This window comes from Anomaloglossus baeobatrachus, chromosome 1 (genome assembly GCF_048569485.1).
Source record: "Anomaloglossus baeobatrachus isolate aAnoBae1 chromosome 1, aAnoBae1.hap1, whole genome shotgun sequence".
NCBI classification, from domain to species: domain Eukaryota; kingdom Metazoa; phylum Chordata; class Amphibia; order Anura; family Aromobatidae; genus Anomaloglossus; species Anomaloglossus baeobatrachus.
Window position 1 is genome coordinate 120,029,338 of NC_134353.1, and position 11,061 is coordinate 120,040,398.

Genomic DNA, 11,061 nt, shown 5'->3' on the forward strand with positions numbered 1-11,061 from the left:
GCAACGAGGGAGACTGTGGTTGGAGTCCCCTCGCTGTGTCTCTAAAAGAACCAAGATGAACAAGTCATGGCTCTCAGAGGACTTTTCTTCCCCTGGGTCAGCCAGGGGACGGGAAAGGCACGCGTATTTTTGAGAGTGCTTCATGCAAAGCATCTTTTTCTTTTTCAAAAGGGGGCTCAACCGATGCCAGTCAAGTGGGGTGTGTGTGGCCCAGTTAGTGGCAACGAGGGAGACTGTGGTTGGAGTCCCCTCGCTGTGTTTTACATGCTTTTAGAAGGGCATGAAATGGCTTGGAGGTTGACTTTCATCATATGCAAACTGTTGGCTACCAAAATGCTGCCTTTCCAACAACTGTGGTTATAGGCAATGAGGAACATACTGATGAAGATGAGACGCAGATACCCGATTGGGATGACAACTTAAATATTCGGTCAGGGCAAGAAGAAACTCGGTCTGAGGGGTAGGGGAGTGCAAACACAACAATTGATGATTAAGTTCTAGATCACACCTACTGTCAACCCACAGTCAGACACTCGAGGAGGTCAACAGAGGCGGTGGAGGAGGATGCAACCGACGTCGAAGTAACCTGGCGCCTTCCTGGACACAGTCGGAGCACTGGTAGCACGTCTACAACTGCATCCTCAGCCACCACTCTGCCTCTGAGCATTATTCGGGGTGGATCAACAGGTCGCATGGCCTCTAAGCCTTGCCTAGCCAGGTCCTTTTTTGACATAGAAAAAGATCGCCCAAATTATGTGATCTGTAAAATTTGTCATGGTTCTCTTAGTAGAGGTCAAAACCTCAGCAGTTTGACAACTTCTTCCATGAATCGTCACATGAATAAATATCATATGGCCCGATGGGAAGCTCACCGTGCTGCAATGCGGCCTAGCGGAGCGAACCATCCACCGCCTGCCCCTTCCAGTGCATCCGCGCGCTCGTCATCTTCTAGGACTGTGGGGACAGCTGTCACACCTGTTTTTCCACCCACAACTTCCACCACTGTAACCGCAACAGGCAGTTTGCTTGGTAGGTCGTCAGTTGGTTTGGAAGGGGAAACAAGTGAGTGTGTACAGCTCTCTCAGACATCGATAGCACCAACTTTGGATGAAGGCAACATCATGTCTCCGCCTGCACTTTCCTCACAAAGCTGCATTTTTCCAGGGACACCCGACTCAACACCGTCTACACACAGCAGCCAGATCTCTGTCCCTCAGATGTGGTCAAATAAAAGGCCACTTCCTGCGACCCATGACAAAGCGAAGAGGTTGACTCTATCCCTCTGTAAGCTGTTGACTACAGAAATGCTGCCTTTCCGCCTAGTGGACACACAGGATTTTACAGACCTTATGTCTGTCGCTGTGCCCCAGTACCAGATGCCCAATCACCACTGCTTCTCCAAGAAAAGCATGCCCGCGCTACACCGGCATGTCGCACACAACATCACCACTTCCTTGAGAAAATCTGTGTGCGACAGGGTGCATTTCAACACAGATACTTGGACCAGTAAGCATAGACAGGGTCATTACATGTCACTGACTGGGCACTGGCAAACTATGGTGAGAGATGGAGAAGGGTCTGCTGTACAAGTCTTGCCGTCCCCACGAGTTGTTTCAATCCTTGTTCTGTATGTAGAAGTTAATACACTGCTTCTGCCTCTTCAACCTCGTGTGGGTCCTCTACCTTTGCGCAAACCCTGTGTGGTCAGGCCACCCTTCCTTGCAACTGCGCACAAGGACTACCACACACCTCCTTACTATGCTGGCAGCAGAGCTCAATGCCATCAGGCGGTCAAAGTTTTACTTTGAAATGTATGGGAAATGTGAGTCACACCGCTATTACAGAGAATAGTAGTCAGGCAGGGTCAAAACATTAATTGAGGAACAGGAACAGAATGGGACGGCCAGGACTTAATCAGAAAACAAGCAGAGGTGAAATGCGTATCGGCCAACAAGGTACATAAACAGCAAGCAGGAAAAGTAGTCAGGTAACAAGCACACAAAATCATAAAACTGAACTGGGGGTAAAATTAACCAGAGGTTCATAGCTATGTCTGGCAGTGGTCTGCAGACAGGATGGGCATAAAAAAGGGTGTGGTGTCTTCCCATTGGTTGTAGCTGAATGATGGTATTTCATCTGTGAGATACCCACCAGCTACATTCAGCCAGAGATTCTGCATCTGTCAAGGTAATGCAGCCCAGTGGGTGAGCATAACCTGCGTCCACCTGCGCCGCTGGCATCGACTACTCTCCCATCATCAGCACTATTCATGAAAGGAACACGTTGTCACCTGGCGACCGGAGTACAAATTGACGGAGCGGACTCCGTTGGTGACTTAACAGCCGTGTGCGGCAATGATGCAAACCTGGCTGCGGGCCATCCTCAGGGCAATGTGACACACGTGCCTTTTATGGCTCACGTGTTGATCCGAATTCTCCAGCAATTTTTAAAACACCATCACGGCCTACATGGCCTTGTGCAGCGGGCACGCTCGCTATGTGCTCACTTCCATCGTGCGCACACAGCAGCTCAACAACTTTCATCACTCCGGAAGTCTTAGGGTCTGGCAGTTAAACGCCGGAAATGCGATGTTCCGACACGCAGGAATTGGAATCTGCACATGTTGCAGCGTGTGTGGCAGCACCGCAGAGCCCTGCTGAAATACGGTAAGACATATAGCCTGGGATAAGTTGATCCAGAGGTGGTGCAGATCACGCTGCTGGAGTGGTGTCAGATCAAGGACCTATGCACCCTGCTACACAGTTTTGAAATGTCGACGAAGATGTTTAGCACTGGCAATGTCATTCTCAGCGTGACAATTCTGGTCATCTACATGATGGAGCACACTGTAATTATTATTCGGAGTCAGGTGTTGGGACAAGAGGAAGGGGAGGAAGTACAGGAGGAGTCATATGCGGAAGGGATAACAAGATCTACGAGGTCCAGATGGTCAGCGGCACCTATGCGGCAGTCATGGTGAGGGAGAGGGATTAACAAGGGCGCATAGTATCAGCAAAAAGTGTTGATGAAAGTGCAGGAGCCCATGAAGAAATGGAGGACGAACTGGCGATGGGCATGGAAGACTCAGCAGATGAGTGAGAGCTTGCTCACATTTCGGTTGTGCGAGGTTGTGGGTAGAGGGCAGAGGAAGGATGCACGATTCTCACCTCTCTGCCACCAACACACCAAGGACTTGGTCCTCCTGGATGCACAAGACACATGAGCGCCTTCTTGCTGCACTACCTACATGACCCTCGGATTGTATGAATTTGAAGTAATCCTGAATACTGGGTTGCCACACTGTTAGATCCCCGGTACAAGACAAAATTTGGCGAACTAATTCCTGCCATAGAAATAGACGCACGTATACAGGAGTATCTGCAGAATGTGGTACGCAATCTTAGATCTACTTTTCCACTAAACACCAGTGCTGCACAGAGTGAATCTCAACACTTTGTCATGGATAGGAGGAAATGGTCTTTTACTTGTCCACATCGGAGGGACCGAGGGATGGCTGCTGTGCTGAGATGGCGTTGAGTACGGTGTCCCTGCACAGTTGCACTTTTGGTCATATCCCAAAATGAGTTGAAAAAGGACAGATGCTGTTGGAAAGGGGAACAGGTGTGTTGGAAAGGGGAAAAAAATTTTGGTCCGTGGATTTGGTGGTTAAACAACTGTAACATTTGCTGAAGAAACAACATCTGTTACAGTGGGACTGGCAGATTTGGATAAAGTGGTATATAATCTGTGACCGCTATATAACAAAAATTAATAAGAAAAGAAAGAGAAAGGTATATATCACCTTCAGCAGTCAGTGTCCACCGTGCTCCCAGTTGGAAAAGGAGAGGTTGGCAACTTGAAGGTTTGGTGGAGGATACAGAGCTGTGTGGCTATGAAACTAATAGTAGCCTGAACCGAGTTAGACGCCATTCGGATCTGGAGACTGTGAGCCCTGTTAGCGTCACAGGGTCCACATGCCCACCCAGCCCAGGAACTCCCTGTTAACAACACAGGGGCCATTGAGTACGCTGACCGTGTGCGTAGGGGCCACACCTGTGGACAGCAGGCGCATCAGCAGCAGCAGGCCTGTTAATGCCACTGGGCTGCACAAGCAGGACTGTTAGGACAGGAGCTGGTCTTAACCGTTCTGCGTTACCAACTGTGGTGGTGGCCTGCATCCACCACCCTATCCCTGCCTACCTCTGGCCTAAAGCCGCAATGGGTTCAACACATGGAGGTGTGCTCTTTCGGAGCATAATAGAAGACTGCGCACCTCCTTGTTGGCTCCAGCCCCTTTTATAACCTGGGTCCGCCCCAAACCAGGGTGAACCACAATGCACCTCCTGGAGACAAAAGCAGAGTGACACGTCATGAGTGGCATAACTAGCGTCCTATTTGGAAACGCAACTTCAATGATGACCTCATGGCTGCCATGACCCAAACACCTCACCAGTCATCGTCTGACCATCAATAATGCGGTGACAAGTCATAGGTGTGGGCCTCTGCAAGCCATTTGGGAGGACACCTGATGCCCTGTGGTCTATATGGGACCCCCACATCAGGGCCAGGGCCAAAGAGTTCATTACCGGACCTAGTCTCTGATGCAGGAAGTGCCTGAGCATGCTCAGTAGCATGAAATACAGTCTCTGAAAAAAGACTATCAGCTTTAGCATGGTGTCTAGGCACAAAACAGGACTTAGACCCGGCACAGAATGCAAGCACCTGTGCAAAGAGGCTTTTCACACTTAGTGTGGGAGCATGCGCTGTATCCCGAAATGAAGACTTAGCGTCAGGAATGGCACAGTCAGGCTGAGCATACTCACTAGGCGAAACACTGTAATTATGCTGCAGCTGGGGTACATCGGCACACGCATGCGCACTAGCTGCCTCTCCACACTTAGACGTGGAGGGGAAATTTGTCTTGGAGATGCTGTCTATGAACAGAAGGAAAAGCTAAAGAAAGCCTGACTTTCTATCCCTCCGAATTATGAAATGCAGCAATGAATTCCATGAGTTTGCTATAACATTAGCGTAGCTAAATGTGCATGAGGGTGTGATGTAGAGGTGCTAGAAATAGCTTGTCACCAGTGGGGCACTAATGGAATACAACAGCCAGTTCTATGATGCCACAAAATGGCAGTATTTTGTGCTATCATTATAGCTTATTAAAAACAGAGCACGAGGTTGTCATGCAGAGGTGCTGCACATAGATTTGCAGTAGTGTGAATAGACAAAAGTACAATAGCCACGTTTAGGATACAACTAGGTACAGTGAGTGTTTGCTAGTATAATGGCTGAGTTTAAAAAAGTTTGAGTGTGCAATGCAGGCAGACGTGCTGCAAATAACGTTCCAATACTGTGAATAGACAAAAGTACAATAGCCACGTTTAGGATACAACTAGGTACACTGAGTGTTTGCTACTATAAATGGCTGAGTTTAAAAAAGTTTGAGTGTGCAATGCAGGCAGACGTGCTGCAAATAACGTTCCAATACTGTGAATTGACAAAAGTACAATAGCCACGTTTAGGATACAACTAGGTACAGTGAGTGTTTGCTAGTATAATGGCTGAGTTTAAAAAAGTTAGAGTGTGCAATGCAGGCAGACGTGCTGCAAATATCGTTCCAATACTGTGAATAGACAAAAGTAAAATAGCCACGTTTAGGATACAACTAGGTACACTGAGTGTTTGCTAGTATAATGGCTGAGTTTAAAAAAGTTAGAGTGTGCAATGCAGGCAGACGTGCTGCAAATAACGTTCCAATACTGTGAATAGACAAAAGTACAATAGCCACGTTTAGGATACAACTAGGTACACTGAGTGTTTGCTACTATAAATGGCTGAGTTTAAAAAAGTTTGAGTGTGCAATGCAGGCAGACGTGCTGCAAATAACGTTCCAATACTGTGAATTGACAAAAGTACAATAGCCACGTTTAGGATACAACTAGGTACAGTGAGTGTTTGCTAGTATAATGGCTGAGTTTAAAAAAGTTTGAGTGTGCAATGCAGGCAGACGTGCTGCAAATAACGTTCCAATACTGTGAATTGACAAAAGTACAATAGCCACGTTTAGGATACAACTAGGTACAGTGAGTGTTTGCTAGTATAATGGCTGAGTTTAAAAAAGTTTGAGTGTGCAATGCAGGCAGACGTGCTGCAAATAACGTTCCAATACTGTGAATTGACAAAAGTACAATAGCCACGTTTAGGATACAACTAGGTACAGTGAGTGTTTGCTAGTATAATGGCTGAGTTTAAAAAAGTTAGAGTGTGCAATGCAGGCAGACGTGCTGCAAATATCGTTCCAATACTGTGAATAGACAAAAGTAAAATAGCCACGTTTAGGATACAACTAGGTACACTGAGTGTTTGCTAGTATAATGGCTGAGTTTAAAAAAGTTAGAGTGTGCAATGCAGGCAGACGTGCTGCAAATAACGTTCCAATACTGTGAATAGACAAAAGTACAATAGCCACGTTTAGGATACAACTAGGTACACTGAGTGTTTGCTACTATAAATGGCTGAGTTTAAAAAAGTTTGAGTGTGCAATGCAGGTAGACGTGCTGCAAATAACGTTCCAATACTGTGAATTGACAAAAGTACAATAGCCACGTTTAGGATACAACTAGGTACACTGAGTGTTTGCTACTATAAATGGCTGAGTTTAAAAAAGTTTGAGTGTGCAATGCAGGCAGACGTGCTGCAAATAACGTTCCAATACTGTGAATTGACAAAAGTACAATAGCCACGTTTAGGATACAACTAGGTACACTGAGTGTTTGCTAGTATAATGGCTGAGTTTAAAAAAGTTAGAGTGTGCAATGCAGGCAGACGTGCTGCAAATATCGTTCCAATACTGTGAATAGACAAAAGTACAATAGCCACGTTTAGGATACAACTAGGTACACTGAGTGTTTGCTACTATAAATGGCTGAGTTTAAAAAAGTTTGAGTGTGCAATGCAGGCAGACGTGCTGCAAATAACGTTCCAATACTGTGAATTGACAAAAGTACAATAGCCACGTTTAGGATACAACTAGGTACACTGAGTGTTTGCTAGTATAATGGCTTAGTAACAATGAGTTGTAGTGTGCAATGCAGGCAGACGTGCTCTGCAAATGTCTTTGCACTAGTGGGACTATAGCAAAGTCCAATAGCCACGTTTAGGATGCCACTAGGTACACTGAGTGTTTGCTAGTAAAATTGCTTAGTTTAAAAAAGTTGGAGTGTGCAATGCAGGCAGATGTGCTCTGCTAATATCTTTGCACTAGTGGGACTATAGCAAAGTCCAATAGCCACGTATAGGATGCCACTAGGTACACTGAGTGTTTGCTAGTATAATGGCTTAGTTAAAATGAGTTTGAGTGTGCAATGCAGGCAGACGCGCTATGCAAATGTCTTTGCACTAGTGGGACTATAGCAAAGTCCAATAGCCACGTATAGGATGCCACTAGGTACACTGAGTGTTTGCTAGTATAATGGCTTGGTTTTAATGAGTTGGAGTGTGCAATGCAGGCAGACGCGCTCTGCAAATGTCTTTGCACTAGTGGGACTATAGCAAAGTCCAATAGCCACGTATAGGATGCCACTAGGTACACTGAGTGTTTGCTAGTATAATGGCTTGGTTAGAATGAGTTGTAGTGTGCAATGCAGGCAGATGTGCTCTGCTAATGTCTTTGCACTAGTGGGACTATAGCAAAGTCCAATAGCCACGTATAGGATGCCACTAGGTACACTGAGTGTTTGCTAGTATAATGGCTTAGTTAAAATGAGTTTGAGTGTGCAATGCAGGCAGACGCGCTATGCAAATGTCTTTGCACTAGTGGGACTATAGCAAAGTCCAATAGCCACGTATAGGATGCCACTAGGTACACTGAGTGTTTGCTAGTATAATGGCTTGGTTAGAATGAGTTGTAGTGTGCAATGCAGGCAGATGTGCTCTGCTAATGTCTTTGCACTAGTGGGACTATAGCAAAGTCCAATAGCCACGTATAGGATGCCACTAGGTACACTGAGTGTTTGCTAGTATAATGGCTTAGTTAAAATGAGTTTGAGTGTGCAATGCCGGCAGACGCGCTATGCAAATGTCTTTGCACTAGTGGGACTATAGCAAAGTCCAATAGCCACGTATAGGATGCCACTAGGTACACTGAGTGTTTGCTAGTATAATGGCTTGGTTTTAATGAGTTGGAGTGTGCAATGCAGGCAGACGCGCTCTGCAAATGTCTTTGCACTAGTGGGACTATAGCAAAGTCCAATAGCCACGTATAGGATGCCACTAGGTACACTGAGTGTTTGCTAGTATAATGGCTTGGTTAGAATGAGTTGTAGTGTGCAATGCAGGCAGACGCGCTCTGCAAATGTCTTTGCACTAGTGGGACTATAGCAAAGTCCAATAGCCACGTATAGGATGCCACTAGGTACACTGAGTGTTTGCTAGTATAATGGCTTGGTTAGAATGAGTTGTAGTGTGCAATGCAGGCAGACGCGCTCTGCAAATGTCTTTGCACTAGTGGGACTATAGCAAAGTCCAATAGCCACGTATAGGATGCCACTAGGTACACTGAGTGTTTGCTAGTATAATGGCTTAGTTATCAGTTGGAGTGTGCAGAGGACAAGAGGGTACAGTGGCAGGATTGTGGTGCTCTGGGTAGAGGAATGGAAGCCTGCCTTTCTATTCCCTCCTAATGGTGAAATGCAGGTAGGAAATCCCTGACCTGGGCTACACAGACGCTGTTGCTGTTTGCAGGACCTGTCACCTATGGCTCTCTGACCCTGCCGGTTGGAGCCCTTAAAAGGACTGCTATAAAGTGCTCTCCCTAAGCTGTCTAACGCTGTGTATGCAGCGCATACAGCTGTATCGGCTATAGGACTCAGGAAGACGGAGCTGCGACAGTGATGTCTGACACCAAAGACGCAGAAGGCAGATAATGGCGTCCGTGAAGAAAATGTCCGGTTTTATAATGCAGGGACATGTGACATGCAGATCCTATCACACATGCCGTTGCTTCTCTGGCTCAAAGTCCACTTAGCTGTGTGTGTGTCTGGGATTGGCTGACATGCTGGCCCGCCCCACAAGACGCGCGCGCTTAGGGAAGGAAGACAAGAAAAAAAAAAAAAAAAAATGGCGATCGCCATTATAGAAACAGCAGTGATCTGAAGGCGCTGTTCACGCACACTATACACTGAAATGTGATAATAGTTTGATTCACAGAGTGACTTACACTATTACAGCAGAAACCAAGCTATGATTTAGCTGTTTTTTGGCTGCTAGAACCGTTCTCGAACGTTTCTAGAACTACCGAGCTTTTGCAAAAAGCTCGAGTTCTAGTTCGATCTAGAACATGCCCCAAAATCACTCGAGCCGCGAACTGGAGAACCACGAACCACGAACCGCGCTCAACTCTACTCCTGTCACGTCCGTGACATTGGTCACTACTTGTGTTTTTAAATCCCTACAGAAACAAGTGATTCAGCAAGGAACGGAGTGTGAGACGCAGGGAGCCAGCTGACTGAGGAAGGTCTGTGGATAAAGGGTGGTAAGCTTTCTCTGCCATGAGTGCTCTACTCAATAATGGCCCAGGTAACCCATGAACACATGTGACAAAGATCATTATAAGTGTGGTGGTGGACAAGATATGGGCGGCACCAGTGCTCAGTACCCAGGTGACCAGACACACCAAGTCTTGTAAGACCTGTGCTTAATACAAAGTAGAGAAACTAAAAAGACCTCGTAGAAACACTCCCCTCATCCGCTCTACTGCTCCGGTGATTGCAGATTAGTCATATACATCTACCATGAGTAGGTTTATGTGAGTTTGTGCGTGTTGTGTAAATTTCTTTCCAGGTTTGGTCAGAGGCATTCCAGTGCAGAAAGCGACGTTATTGCTGAAAAGCACATGATGAAGGTGGTATGTAAAAAATGGGTTTACAGAAGTAAAGAAAGTGTATATTTTTATAGAAAGGTGGAAACTTCTTTTCGTGATAAACAGGTCTATTTGTAAGATATTTTTTGGTTTATCTCAGGCATGTACAATTTTTTTTTATATGATTGACTAAATAGTGTGATAAACAGGTGTATTCTCCAATTCCAGATTTTAAATCAGTGTCAGGAGCACGTGGTCTTCAGTCAGGGGACTGATTGATCCTAAAAGGACAAGCGAGAATGAGCCATCCAGCCACAGACATGTCAATAAGCACGACGGCAGGGCAACATGGATTCACATGTCGCATTGCAGAAGGGTCGACCCACCGAAGCTACACTGAGCGTCTTGCTTGTATTTATCCTTTTTAAAAGACCTGTACAGTGTCAGACCATCATTGCCAAAATACGTAGAAGAGAGGACTTAGAGAACCTTGAGACATGGGAAAGTCCAACTACAAAGGGTGAGGACTCGTCTAGGAGTCTTTAGTCTCAAACCGGTGAAGAAAACCCTTTCCCCTCTCCGCCCATGCCTCAACGTTCAGTCAGGCAGGTTTTCCCAACAGATCTCTTTCCCTCTCTTCCTAAGGGAACACAGTACCCTTAGTATTCGGAAATGGCAGAAATAAGTCTTTAGGGGGGACTGGCACCATAAGAATTGAGTAACCTGAAATACTTAATTCAGCCATTTCACAGACCCCCTATACGTAGTTTAGTCGATGTAGCCTAATATACATATTTATGAATGCTTTTGTTTTCTTCTAACACATATATAAATATATTCGTTGATTTGCCTTAATACAAAATGCCAGCTGTTAACCCTCTAATCCTGGGAAAAGTTTTGGGAGAGCCCATCCCACCAGGCTGATGTCTCCCCGGCCTAGTCTGCTGAGCACTGGCAGTGACACGTGAGTTGACATCTTCGCCTCAGAAACCAATGGACCTAAAACAACTGAAGCAGAGAGCGGCTGCCATTCCACCCATTATCTCAGAAGGCTCTGAGTCAACGCCTCAAACTGTTCACATGAAGCCTCATCACGCTTTGGATCTTTATCAAGAGCAGATCACCAAGGTTCACGAGTCGGCCCTGGACAGGACTAGCACCAACCAAGTATCCTCCTTCTCATTTAACATCTGGAA